The sequence below is a fragment of the Hyperoodon ampullatus genome, assembly GCF_949752795.1.
Source record: "Hyperoodon ampullatus genome assembly, chromosome: 2".
Classification (NCBI taxonomy): Eukaryota; Metazoa; Chordata; class Mammalia; order Artiodactyla; family Ziphiidae; genus Hyperoodon; species Hyperoodon ampullatus.
In genome coordinates, this window is record NC_136915.1 from 20,766,977 (window position 1) to 20,782,369 (window position 15,393).

Genomic DNA, 15,393 nt, shown 5'->3' on the forward strand with positions numbered 1-15,393 from the left:
AAATTGGGCTTTCAAAAAACCCTTTATGAGCTGGTCTCAACTGACCTTTCAGGTCAAATTAATCTATCTCATTTTCTTTTGACAGGTCTACACTTCTCTAATTCTGTACTTTTTCCTAATACTCTTCCTTTTTCTAGAAAGCCTCCCTCATTTCTGTTAAGACCTGTCAAAAATAAAATCAGATCAAAGTAAAATGTTAAGAGTTTACTGCACATACAAAAGAAGAGTTCGCAAACTGGCAGACTTCAGATAGAAAGTGGCAAGAAGCTCAGAGGCATGTCCCTACAGGATGGCTTATAACACGAGAATAGGAAGTTGTTCAACCTTTACAATGATTGATTATTACAATAGGGGTTTCCAGACAGTAGGAGATTGGTTAAAAGTGATTATCTTATACCATTTTAGGAAGACAATTTAAATTTCATTTATGATTATCAGAGGCATTTACAAGAAATAACCTAAATTGAATTTCATTTACATTCATGAAATAAGCTAGATTAAGTTTCCCTTGCATGGCCTAATTGGTTTTGTCTGCTCAGGGGATTTTTTTTTTTTAATATTTATTTACTTGGCTGCTCTGGGTCTTAGTTGCGGCACTTGGGATCTTCGTTGCCACATGTGGCATCTTTAGTTGCGGCATACGAAACCTTAGTTGTGGCATGTGGGATCTAGTTCCCTGACCAGGGATCAAACCCCTGGCCCCCTGCATCAGGAGTGCAGTCTTAGCCACTGGACCACCAGAGAAGTCCCTGCTCGGGGGATTTTTAAGGCTGGTCTCCACTTTCAGTCATACTCTCAGGAAGTTCTTGTTCCTGTATATGTTCTAGTATAGGGTTACTCTTGGGTACCACTGTTGATGTTGGTAGGATGGATTGGTTTTTTGTTTGTTTGTTTGTTGGATGCACCACGAGGCTTGCAGGATCTCAGTTCCCCAACCAGGGATTGAACTCGGGTCCCGGCAGTGAAAGAGCCAAGTCCTAACCACTGGACCGCCAGGGAATTCCTTTCTTTTTTTGGGGTGTGTGTGTGTGTGTGGATGGATTGTGTGCAGTCACTATTACTGACAGTTGTATAGTCATGGTAGACATGGGTGGTTGGATCATTGAGTTCTTCTAGTTGCCTAATCCTGATGGACATCATTTCATGCGTGAGTAGCTGCTGAAAGGTATATAAATCTCTTGAGAAGATGCAACACACTAGGGAAATTAATGTGATGACTATGAGAATAATAACCAAGGACTGAAAAATTCCCTAGGGCAGAGATTCCCAGGAGCCAAGACTTAACTAAAGAAATCAATGGATGAACCGTGTCACCTATTTGGCGAAAGATGAACATCTGACCTTTAAGATCTTTTAAATTTGGGGTAACAATTCCTGATTTATTAACATGGAAACATTTTTGACCAATGACAATACAGGCACCTCCTTGTTGGGAAGTTAGGTGCCTAAGACTCTTCTATTTGTAAGACTTCTGAAGCAAGGCTGGAAACCTTGGTATCTAAGGCTTGGAGAGAATTAGCTGTGTCACTGAAGCTTTTTTTTTTTTTTAAGTTTTAGAGATATATAAAACAGCCTTTTCTAATTTACAGGTACCAATATGAAGAATTAATGCTCTGACAAAGGAAGGAATCCAGCATTGTGTGTAGTGAGAGGGTTTTGGTGCTTCATGGATTTCTCTTATGAACTGTTATCTTATGAATAAATGAATCAAGATTGGTGGTTTCATGTGCAGATATTTATTTTGTTTCTGACTATTGGGAGTTAATAGCTCTAACCCACAATGACCATTCCAGTTTAGGGGAAGATCCTGATACAGGGTGGTGTTGCATTGGAAATAAAGCCCCACTCCTCTTAGGGACAGAGTTAAATTTTGATGGTATTGGCTTGGGCAATCTGTGGATTGGTTACCAGAGGTTTCTTCAAGAACCATGAGCAAGCAGTGCTTCGATTACTGAATTTAGATAGAAGGAAGAATTCGCCATGGGATTAGGGATTGGAGAACATCCAGTCAGGGAAATTTTATTGTGGTCATAGTATTGGTAATGAATATAAGTAGAGAATCTTTTAGGGTTCTGTTAAGAAACTCTAATCTGAACAGTTTCATTACACTATTGAGGAGCGATAAGTCCCAAAGAGGGATAATCTATTTGATTACTGAAAATATGAAGTGGAAATTTTTCTTTTATTGGAGGATGAATAGGAAATATACTTGGGAAGAACTAGTTAGTTAGGCTTTAGGAATGTGTCCATAATCCATTGGGTTGATACCAAACTGTTTTGTTAGCAAGATATAACTGTAAGAATACATCAGGTTCTTCATCAATCTGGGTACATATCCAACATTCTACTTAATTAGTCACTGATGCTATTTTTTTTTGTACAGTGTCAATTAAGAGGTGTTTACACTTAACATTAGTAAAGTCTTAATAGAATTATTAATAATAAAAGCATGTTAATTTTGGCACCAGTGGTCTTGCTCCATTGACTTGGGAAAGTTGTCTACCTCATGTGGTTGTCTGCTTCTGGGGAAAATTTTTCCCTGGTATCCTTAATTTTAAGTCGGCTGTAGGTTGACAGGTCCAAGAGTCTGAGGGAGTTCTTTTTAGTTGAAAGATATGAACTCACGGTTCAACACGCTGTAATTTGACTACTATCTGAGAGGTTAAAAGAACCTGATGGGCAAGGTTCAAGTGCACCTTTTGGTTGATGTGTTTTCCTGAATACTGTCACTGGGTTCCAAAGTGTGGGGGAGAAATTCCTCATCAGGTTGAGGGTCTCTAAAGGCCTCTTTGACCTCCTGGAAATAAGCTTCTAATATTGCACTAGAGCCTTACAGTACTTGGTCATATCAGAGTTCACAAGAGCTGGATGAGCATGTGGGGTTCTATCATTAAGGGCATGGGTCACCCAGTAATGATTTCATCAGGCGTCAACTTTTTTTTTTTAACTTCTTTATTGGAGTATAATTGCTTTACAATGGTGTGTTAGTTTCTGTTTTATAACAAAGTGAATCAGCTATACATATACATATATCCCCATATCTCCTCCCTCTTGCGTCTCCCTCCCACCCTCCCTATCCACCCCTCTAGGTGGTCACAAAGCACCGAGCTGATCTCCCTGTGCTATGCAGCTGCTTCCCACTAGCTATCTGTATTACATTTGTTAGTATATATAAGTCCATCAGGCGTCAACTTATATTTTCCAAAAGGTGTTGATCTTATTGTCATAAGAGTTAAAGGTAACGCTTTAGGCCGAGGAAATCCTGTGGTCTCAGTTAATTTCGTCAATTTTAATTTTAGAATGCTATTGGCGCATTCAACCTTTCCTGAAGATTGAGGATGACAGGGACAGTGGTAGTGCCATTAGGTTTGAATAACCTTGTCTAGTTGTTTTATAACTTGTCCAGTAAAGTGAATCCCTCTATCACTTGAAATTAAGTTTGGGGACTTCCCTGGTGGCGCAGTGGTTAAAAAGCTGCCTGCCAATGCAGGGACAGGAGTTCAGGGGTTTGAGCCCTGGTCCGGGAAGACCCCACATACTGCAGAGCAACTAAGCCCGGGAGCCACAACTACTGAGCCTGTGCTCTAGAGTCCGCGAGCCACAACTACTGAGGCCCACACGCCAAGAGCCCATGCTCCACAAGAGAAGCCCGCGCGCACTGCAACAAAGAGTAGCCCCACTCGCTGCAACTAGAGAAAGCCCGCACACAGCAACGAAGACCCAATGCAGCGAAAAATAGATAAATAAAATTTAAAAAATAAATTAAGTTTGGGATTCCCTGAAGGGGAAAAACATTTTCTAGTAATTTCTTTGCTACAGTGGTGGCGTCAGCTTTCCAACATGGAAAAGCTTCTACCAATCTAGAAAACAGACATACTGTTATTAAGTACCTACTGATGGCCCATAGAAGGAGGCAAATGAATGAAATGCAAATGTAAATGTTCAAATGGTCCAGATGGTGAGGGAGCAGTTCTGGAGCCACTATAATGGACTTACCCAGGTTATGTGATTGGCAGGTTAGACATTAATTAAAGATATTTCACACCATCTTAAAACAGTTACCCCACCAATACTTTTTCATAATTTGAATCATTTTGTCAAGTCCATTGTGAATAGTCAGAGTGCTCGCAAAAGTGGCAACTTGAGGGATTCAGGAAACACCAGGTGGCTACTCAGGGCCTCCCAGTCTTCTTTTTATATCAAATTTTCATCCTACTTGGTGCCACTTTTGTTTTCTAATATAGATACACTTGCTTGTCTGTTAAATAAGTTATCATAAGTGATTTGATTTGGATCAATTTTATGGAGTTAATTCGTTACAGAGTTTTGGTACATTTTGAATCTCTTGAGTTGCAACCTTAGCATAAAAGTCAGCTATAACATTTCCTTGATATTCATGGTCTGATCTGTATAAGCTTCAACTTTTCTGACAGCAACTTGTGAAGGCAGTAATAGTGCACAGGATCTCAGCAATTTGAGGTCCATTTTTTTTTTTTCTTTGCAGTACGCGGGCCTCTCACTGTTGTGGCCTCTCCCCATTGCGGAGCACAGGCTCCGGACGCGCAGGCTCAGCGGCCATGGCTCACAAGCCCAGCCGCTCCGCGGCATGTGGGATCTTCCCGGACCGGGGCAGGAACCCACGTCCCCTACATCGGCAGGCGGACTCTCAACCACTGCGCCACCAGGGAAGCCCTGAGGTCCATTTTTTATAGGCATGCCATTTGATGTTAGGAATTCCCTCTGTTTCTATAGTATACCAAAATCATGGACTACTCCAAAAGCATACTCTCTATTGGTCATACTTATTTATAGTTTTATCTTTGGCTAACTCACAGGCTTGAGTCAGGCCAACAAACTCTGCAGGTTGTGCTGAATTAAATTGGAGAAGAACTTTCCTTTCTAATAATTCATTTGGGGTAGTAACAACATAAGAGCCTGATATTTTCCTGCAGAATTTTTGGCATAGGAGCCATCAACATAGAGTATTAATTCTGGATTGGTTAGTGGGGTTTCCTGTATATCTAATCTAGGAGTCAAATTTTGAGGAACCAATTCAACACAGTTATACATCTCTCCTTTGTTGGGTAAAGGTAGGAGGGTAGCAGGGTTTAAAGAATTATAGCAAAGAATGCATAGGTTTGAAGAACACAGGAAGGAGCAGAATCTCATAAGATGTTAGTCTCCTGACTGAGAAGTGCTGTGAATGCTCAGTATTTAGTAAACTTTCTACAGCATGAGGAACCTGTAGGTATGAATCATTTCCCTGAAAAAAGTTCCGAGGAAGACTCTACAATTTTTTGTTGCTGCAGCTACTGCTTTTAAACAATTTGGATATGCCCTGACTGCTGGGTCCAACTGCAGGCTGTAATAGGCTATAGGTCTATTTTTTCCTCCATGTTCTTGAGTGAGGACTCCTAAAGCCAGATTGTCCCATTCATGGATGAACAATACAAAGGGTCTAGTACATTTGGGGGGCAATAATGTGGGAGGGTTTTGTAAAGCCCATTTGAGTTCAGTAAAGGTTTCCTTATGTTTTATTTCCCAAGGAAGAGATTCCAGAGTGTTATTTTTAGTTCATAGAGTGGGGAAGCCAATAAAGAAAAATATGAGACTCAGGACCTACAATATCCTGCAAGTCCGAGGAATCCTTACAGGTCTAGGATAATTTTGAATGGTATTTATTTACTTTTTAAATATTTACTTATTTATTGATTTGGTTGTGCCGGGTCTTAGTTACAGCAGGTGGGCTCCTTAGTTGAGGGAGCAGGCTCCTTAGTTGTGGCATGCGACCTCTTAGTTGTGGCATGCGACCTCTTAGTTGTGGCATGCATGTGGGATCTAGTTCCCTGAGCAGGGATCAAACCTGGGCGCCCTATACTGGGACTGCAGTCTTAACCACTGCGCCACCAGGGAAGTCCTGAATGGTATTTATTCTTTCTAAAGACAGAAAGATTCCTTTTGCAGAGAAGTCATGACCTAGATAATGAACCATCTCTTGTGGTAACTGAAGCTTATCTTGAGGCCTTATAGCCTTTATAAGCCAGTCATTGTAACAGATATGTTGAATCGATTCCTACGTATTAAATCATCTACATAGTAAATCAAGGTAGAATTTCTGAGAAATTGCAGCAGAGTGTTTAAATCCTGATGTTAAATTTGTGAAAAGTGTGGGGGAGCCTCAGTAAATCCCTGATGCATTATCGTCCGATACGACTTGATTTCTCCAAGTAAAAGCAAATAAATATTGACTTACTTTGTCCACAGGGATGCTGAAGAAAGCAGAGCATAAGATCACAACTGTAAAGCATTTGGATTCAGTTGGTATATTTGCCAACAAAGTACTTGGGTTTGGTACCCCTGGAAACATCAGTATCACAGTGGCTCTTACTTATGGCTCTAAGGTCTTATACAATCTCCATCCCCATCTACAGGGTTTCTTTAAAGGCAAGATAGGAGCACTGCAAGAATTGATACAGGGGATAATTACTCTCTGACTTAATAAATCTTCTATTATAGGGGTGACCCTTTATAGGGTTTCAGGCTTTAAGGGGTACTGAGGTGAGTTAGGAAGCAATTTAGAAGAATCATTCTGAATTTTAATACTTTTTATCCCTGATAAAAAGTATCAGGGATTTCAGAGAGATCTATAACATCTATACTTCTATGGAATTTAGTAGTCTCCTCTGGACAATCAATTTGGGCTTGGAGAACACATAATGCTTCAGTGTCTGATGAGTCTGGAAAGTCTAAGGTTATTTCTCCTGAGGAAAATTTTATTTGGCCTTGTAATTTAGAAAGCAGATCTTTTTCTCCCCCCAAAACAACCAACTTTTTATTGAAGTATAATTGATTTACAATGTTGTGTTAGTTTCAGGTGTACAGCAAAGTTATATAACTTTTTCAGATTCTTTTCCATTATAGGTTATTACAAGATATTGAATGTAGTTCCCTGTGCCATATAGTAGGTCCTTGTTGTTTATCTGTTTATATATAGTAGTGTGTGTCTATTTATTTATTCCTCCCCTCCCCCTTCCCCCTTTGGTAACCATAAGTTTGTCTGTGAGTCTATTTCTGTTTTGTAAATAAGTTCATTTGTATTTTTTTTAAAAATATTTATTTATTTATTTATTTGGTTGCACCAGGTCTTAGTTGCAGCTCGCAGGCACCTTAGTTGCAGCACGAGAGCTCCTTAGTTGTGGCACGCATGTGGGATCTAGTTCCCTGAACAGGGATCGAACCCAGGCCCCCTGCATTGGGAGCGCAGAGTCTTATCCACTGCGCCACCAGGGAAGTCCCTGTATCATTTTTAAAGATTCGGCATATAAGTGATATCATACTATATTTGTCTTTCTTTGTCTGACTTACTTCACTTAGTATGATAATCTCTAGGTCCATCCATGTCACTGCAAATGGCATAATTTCATTCTTTCTGATGGCTGAGTAATATTCCATTGGTGTGTGTGTGTGTGTGTGTGTGTGTATGTGTATACATACCACATCTTCTTTATCCATTCATCTATTGATGACATTTAGGTTGCTTCCATGTCTCAGCTATTATAAAAAGTAAACAGCTATAGAAAGCAGGTCTTTACCTAGGAAATTCACAGGGGTAGTACTGCATGATAGAAAAGTATGACTTTCAGAGAAAGCCAACAGTTATGGGTTCCAATAAAGGAACTCTTTGAAATTGACTGGAAACTCCCACTACTAAGATATTTTTATTACTCTGAGGAGGTTCTTCATGTATCACAGTGGTTTTAAAGTAAATAGAGTTGGGGGGATGGGGGGAAGGGAGTTCCCTGGTGGCCTAGTGGTTAGGATTCGGGGCCTTCGCTGCCATGGCTCAGGTTCAACCCCTGGTGGGGAACTGAGATCCCACCAGCCTCATGGCACAGCCACAAAAAAGAAAAAAGAAAGAAAAAGTAAAGTTGCTCTGGTATCTATCAACATGGTAGAAATTTCTCCATTTAAGTTTAGTTTAATTTTCATTCTTGAGTTAAAGGAATTATTGAAAGTAGCTTACTGGGCAATTTCTTGGAGCCTTATCATTGTTGACAGTCATCACAAGAATCTGGGAGTTGAGAGCTCTCTCTTATAGGGCAACTGGATTGCTAAAAGTGGCCTGTTTTTGGACTTCCCTGGCAGTCCAGTGGTTAACACTCTGCGTTTACAATGCAAGGGGCACAGGTTCGATCCCTGGTAGGGGAACTAAGATTCCATACGCTGTGTGGTGCAGCCAAAAAAGAAAAAAAAAAAGTGGGCTGTTCTTCCAATGCCCCTTTTGATTACAGTATTTGCAGGTATCTCTACCAATAGGGGCAAAACTTGGAGTAGGAATGGACCTCTTGAAGTTGGGTCAAGGTTGTTACAGTCGTAGGGCCATGAATTTATTTTCTTGATAGCAGCCTTTTTCTGTTCTGTTGTTCTTTCAAAATGTTCAGCAAGGGCTTCCCTGGTGGCGCAGTGGTTGAGAGTCCGCCTGCCGATGCAGGGGACATGGGTTCATGCCCTGGTCCGGGAGGATCCCACATGCTGCGGAGCGGCTGGGCCCGTGAGCCATGGCCGCTGGGCCTGCGCGTCCAGAGCCTGTGCTCCGCACTGGGAGAGGCCACAGCAGTGAGAGGCCCGCGTACTGCAAAAAAAAAAAAAAAAAAAAAAAAAAAAAGTTCAGCAAGATGTTGAAGCTCTGGGAGAGAAGTGGCTTCTGATTCTAATTTATGTTCCCGTAAGAAACCATTGAGTTCTGGGTTAAGCCCATTAACAAAATGAGCACACAAGGCAAAACCAGTCCCCAGGTCTTTGAGACCACAATATTGTCTAAGTACTACTTCTAAACTAATTCAGAAATCTGCCACTGGTTTTTTTTTCTAAAACAGGATTGTAATATGGCCCAGTCAATTCTCATAGGGAAAATCTTGGGAACTTCTTCAAGAAGCCGCTGACTTATTTTCTTGCTCTTTTTATTCTACCTCTGGAGGCATGTTTGTTGGGGCCTTCAAAATCTTAGGCAGGGTCTTTCCAATATATTTCTTGAAGCCTATTTTGAGCATTTCCTGGACTCAGTGTTAATAAACTGGTAAAAATCAGGTAGTCCAGGGTCACAGGCACCAAGAATTTTGAAATTCTTCTATAAATTTATCAGTGGTTTAGTCCTTTTTAGGGTCTGGAAAATCATTTACAGTGGTTCAAAGCTTGGCTCAAGACCAGGGTTTAAATTCTACTGATCCCTGGTTCATGAGAGTAACTTATTTTAAAGGACATCTGATATTTAGGGGGTTTGGGGGGAAAGGGTAAAAGATCAAAGGGGTTAGTGGGTTCAGAAATAATCAGGTTAAGGAGAATAAAGAGGAGCTGAGGGATTAGCTGCAGGTCACTCAAGTCATTCATGTCGATCAGAGCTTTGGTCTTAAGTCTTTCGTTGGCTTGTGGTAATGATTCCTTTAGAAGAGGCTATTTTAGAGTCATTTTGTCTTTTGGAGGCTTCCATACCAATCGAAAATGCATTCCATTGGGTTTTTTAAAATATTTATTTATTTACTTATTTATTTATTATTTATGTATTTTGGCTGCTCTGGGTCTTAGTTGCGGCATGTGGACTCTTAGTTGAGGCATGTATACGGAATCAAGTTCCCCTACCAGGGATCGAACCCGGGCCCCCTGTATTGGGAGCGCGGAGAGTTACCCACTGGACCACAAGGGAAGTCCCATGCACCCCATTGTTTTTGAAAGGTTTGGGATCATATCTTTTCAGGGGTACCCCTAAGGTGGACTACCTTATCTAAGTTAAAGTTTCCCCAAAGTGACCACTGTAATTCCAAGTTACCCTATATAGGGTGCACTCATTTTTCCAAAAAGGGACAAGATCCTGGTCATTAAGTACATATACATAAGAAGCAGGAGCTTTTGAAGGAGGTAGGGAAAGAGTTTTAGACCGGGTGCAACTAACCTTTGCCTTTATTTATTTTTTGGCAGTGGCACGTGGCTTGTGGGATCTTCATTCCCTGACCAGGGATTGAACCCATGTCCTCAGCAGTGAAAGTGCAGAGTTTTAACCACTGGATCACCAGGAAATTCCCTACTCTTTGCCTGTAGATTCCCTAAAAATGACTGTATCTATAAGAGAGTGTGGGAATTTTACTGCTATCTAGAAACCCAGGGAATCATGGGTTTTCTCCCTTTACAGACAGAAGAGTGACCAAAAAGCTTGAAGACGACACCAGTATGCACAATAAAGTCAGAGAGCTCCAGACACAAAGAGCAGAGCTTGGATCCAAGAGAGACTTACCCTAGAACTCCATGGTCAATGAGAAAACAGTGAGCACAATGGGCTTGTTAGGTACTGGCACCTGGTTACTCACCAGCCTCAGGGCTTGTCAGGGGATAGTCTTCAGATCCCACTTATGACACAAGAAACTGTGAAAAAATCAGATCAAATTAAAATGTTAAGAGTTTATTGTGCACACAAAAGAACAGTTCACAAACTGGGAGACTTCAGACTGAAAATGGCAAGAAGCTCAAAGGCATGTTTATAGGATGGCTTATAACATGAGATTGAGGAAGTTGTTTAACTTTTACAAGGATTGGTTATTAAACAATGGGGGTTTCCAAATGGCAGGGCATTGGTTAAAAGTGATTATCTTATACCATTTTAGGAAGATACTAAATTTTGGGTATGGTTATCAGAGGCATTTGCAAGAAATAACCTAAATTTAGTTTTGCTAACATTCATGAAGTAAGCTAGATTAAGTTTTGCTTACATGGCTTAACTGGCTTTGTCTGCTTGAGGGATTTTTAGGCTTAGTCTCCATTTTAACAGACCCAATTCAACATAAAAGGCCCTTCCTTACCACCTCAGCCTAAAGTAATTATTTGGTGATTCTCTTTAGCCACGAATAATTGGTACAGGAGGGGGGAGGGGGGAATCCCAAAGAGAATCCACTTAAAACAGGGACCAAAATTCCATAGTTAAGAAAGATAAAAGGACTGATTGTAGGGAGAGCCAATCTGGGACAAAGCTAAAACAAACAAAAACATACACATATACATCATAATACAATAGATAATAATTATACACAAGTGTCATTACTTTAATATAAAAATATGAAAGAATGGTGTTTACATGTTGTATAATTTATTCTTCATTTACATAAATGTTATTTAAAAATAGGACTAGTTAACAGTGACAATAACAGGACTAATTAAATAATGTATGAGAAATATGTAACAATATCTTTATGCATTACCCTCCTCTGATACAGCAATTTACTTTTTTTAAACAATTGAATATTTAAATTTTATAGGCTATATTATTCTGTATTCTTTTTTTTTTTTTGCGGTATGTGGGCCTCTCACTGTTGTGGCCTCTCCCGTTGCAGAGCACAGGCTCTGGACGCGCAGGCTCAGCGGCCATGGCTCATGGGCCCAGCCACTCTACGGCATGTGGGATCTTCCTGGAGTGGGGCATGAACCCGTGTCCCCTGCATCGGCAGGCGGACTCTCAACCACTGCGCCACCAGGGAAGCCCTATTCTGTATTCTTAAGACATAAGAACATAAGAATTTTTTAAAGGAGAATGTAAATTCAATAGGATTAATTAAACAAACATTGCTATATTTACTTAAAAATAACAATGGCATGTTCCTTTCTGCCTCATGATACAGGATCTTTTCACTCCTTTGGTTTCCTTTTCCAATAATACTTCTCTGAACTGCCTGCTGCCTTTAGGACATCCTTCTTTTCTTTTATGTAGTGGTAAAACTGAATACATCAAATGTGAAATTCTCTTTGACTTGCAGTTGTGCTCTTATCAAACCCACATTACACTGATTCATGGTGTCCGTCCAATGTGATGACATCAATCTAAATATCCTCTCAATAAAAATATTTGAGGGTGGAATACTTAGGATTTTACTTACTAGCAACAGCAAGTTTTGGGACTTGCAGGAATTAATTTCTAGCTCTCCAAAGATGTCCATCCATTTTTTATCTACAGGCTTATTTTCGTAGACCAGCTGTTTGTCAATCAGGTCCTTTGCATCTATAAATTCATCATAGAGGTTATCCGTGTCTAAAATGTCCATCACTTTTAAACATTCTGAAGCACATTGAATGTCCTTGTAAGTTAAACCTTGCTTTCTCAGGGAAAATGGTTTTAAAGCACAGAGGTAATTTGAACTTGTGAAATCAAAATTGGATTCCAAATGAGTTACTGTTCTAGTAAAGAAGTTGAGAAAATCCTGTTTAATTTGGTTGCCCTTTTCTGGTGACATTTTTTTCAGTTCTAAAGCAGTTTTCTTTCCAAAAAGTGAGTCATTTTTTCGCTGTGTGAGTTTTTGTCACAATTTACACATAGTATCAAATAATGCAGGTGCAGACAGTTTATCCTTTTCTAGGCTCCTTATGGACTCTTCAGAGATCATCAAGCAGATCTGGAGAAAAAGCATATAAATTTCTATTGTACTGTAATCCTTTTCTCCATTCTCATCTTCAACGTACTTCCAAATTAGAGGACATTCTTCTTTTCCCACATTTGGAAAATAGGATTCTATAGTAGGCCAACATTTTAACATCTTTCCTATGGCTGGCAACAATGACAGCCATCTTGTTGGCATCTGTCTAAGGAGTCTCTCTCCTTCCATTTCTACAAAGTCAAAAATCTCATTAAGTGCTTCTACATGTTTTGAAGAAACGGAAAAGTAACCCAAAACCTTCATTATGAAAGCCTCAATGTCACAGGAAAGCAAATCACACCCCTTTTTAGCAGTCTTGTGTACAGGCTGTGCAGGACATTTAGCAGGTAAGATATTTTCATTGTCTTTGGTAAGAAGTTTATAGACTGAATGGAATTTGCTGAAATTTACATCTGCACTATCTGCTGAATATGCAGACAGGTGAGCAAAGTCTAGTTTGTATTTGGACAGGATATCAACAATCTTTTGTTTTGTACTTTCTGAGGTTTCATTAAAATCTTCATAGAAATCAAGAAGACAGTTTGAAACTCCATTTTTCAAATTGAGGTACCTGAGAGCTAGGGGGAACACTTTTTATTGTCATGATTCAACACATCACTTGATATACCATAGAAAGCATGATACCAGAAAGCTGGTAAGATCTGACAGGATCAGCTCTATACTGTAAGAGGCCAACATATCATGATCAAAATCGTCCCTTTTGTTCACCCACAAGACATTTTAGTTGCAACCTCTGAATCAGGATATGCAACTTTACTCAGCTTCACAGAGGGATCAAGAGAGCAATAGGACAACACATGTTCATTTCATGATATTCCCAAGCTAATTCAGCAGCTGCTATTTTCCATTGAGCACTGGTGTGTTTTTGGGAGACAAAAACACTTTGTATTGATTCAAAAGTGCTTGCTTGTCTCATCCCGGATTTGTGGGATTCGGTCCCCATATGTGTCTTCGCATCCCCTTCTCCACCATGGCCAACCACGAATTCTTTTCTCCATGTTGTGCAGTATGCCCTGTTTGGATTATTTACCTCCCTAATCCAGTAGTAAGTGTCCTTCCATCTGTCATTAAAATAACATAGCCATTTAGTCTTCTTTCTTGGTATTGTCTGGGTCATGCTGGAATTGGTATGGAACTCACTCTCATTTTCATTATCTGAACTCTTAGAAAACATGGTCACAATATTCACAAAGTTAAAAATTACACTAGCACTATCTCCATACAGAGCAAACAGTTAATTGGACCGTTAACACTCCTGACTAGAACTTAAGTTGCTCTGAGAGAAGGCTACTATGGATAAACTATGTGAACCACACAAATGGTTGCCAATATCACTGGTCAAGGGAAGGCTGACAATCACCATATTCATCTGTGGTTAACAGAAGGCGGACTATCATCGTATTCATAAAAAAGGTGTAGTCTTCAGCCTCTTTTTCGGGGGGCCATAATATGGGTTTTGCGCCCCTCCTCTCCCCTGCTAACCTTTGCACTCACCGCTGAAAACCAGGGCATTTTTTTTACCCAGGAGGGATTTCTTGGAATATGGGACTTTCAGGGACAGTCGCAATCTAGTATGGTTGGTCACCAAAAATAAAGTTCATTACTCTCCCATTTTCATGAGTGAGAGCCTTCTAGTACTTTCAGATCTGCTATTTTGACTTTAGCAAATTAGGTTTAGCTAGACTTTCTGAGAAGTGTAGTCTAAGGTAAATCAGATAAAAATGGTGAATCAAATCTTTCTGATGGTAGTTTTTCTGAAAGTTTTGTTTGGATAAATCTGGCTTACCTTGAACTTTGCAGTATCTGGTACAGCTGTTCCACAGTTTCTTTCTTTAGCTACAGGGAACAGTTCTGAGACCAGCTGGGAAGTCAAGGTTGGCTGTTCCTAATGATTTAGCTGTGCTTGCTTTTGCTATTTCTAATAGGTCCATTCTACCTACAAAGAAAACACCAAACGCTCATTAATTCTATAGCATACCCCAAAAAGGTTAAGAATGACAAATTAAGGATGCACTTTATTATAAAAGCAAGATAAAGATGCTCACTTATGTTTATAAAATACTCCACAGTCTTGTTATGCCAGTAAATGTAAAAAAGGGTGGAGACAGAAAACGCAAAAGAGAGAGGAAAATTAATACCGTTCCTCCCGCAGTCATTAGTTAACTTATTAAAAGCTGAAGGCAAGATTTGTTAAAGCTCCTCAGAGGGCTTCCCTGGTGGCGCAGTGGTTGAGAGTCCGCCTGCCGATGCAGGGAACACGGGTTCGTGCCCCGGTCCGGGAAGATCCCACATGCCACGGAGCGGCTAGGCCCGTGAGCTGTGGCCGCTGAGCCTGCGCGTCTGGAGCCTGTGCCCCGCAACGGGAGAGGCCACAACAGTGAGAGGCCCGCGTACCGCAAAAAAAAAAAAAAAAAAAAAAGCTGCTCAGAGCTGGTAAACTAATGTTGTCATTAATAGACATTTAAAAGTTTCCATTAAGAACTGCCTGCACTAGATTCCTCCACCCTGAGCCATTTAAAGCCACAATTAATCTTTAACCTCGAGGGGTATGAATGATGTCCATTTAAAAATAGGCTATGGATTGTGATTGTATGGTTTTGTCTGCTAACCAGATAATACCGCCCCCACGGGCCTCTCTGGTGGTGCAATGGTTGAGAATCCACCTACCAGTGCAGGGGACACGGGTTCGATCCCTGGTCCGCGAAGATCCAACATGCCACGGAGCAACTAAGCCCATGTGTCACAACTACTGAGCCTGTGCTCTAAAGCCCGCGAGCCTCAACTACTGAAGCCCGGGCGCCTAGAGCCCATGCTCCGCAACAAGAGAAGCCACCGCAGTGAGAAGCCCGCGCACCCTAAGGAAGAGTAGCTCCCGCTCGACGGAACTAGAGGAAGCCCATGCGCAGCAACGAGGACACAACGC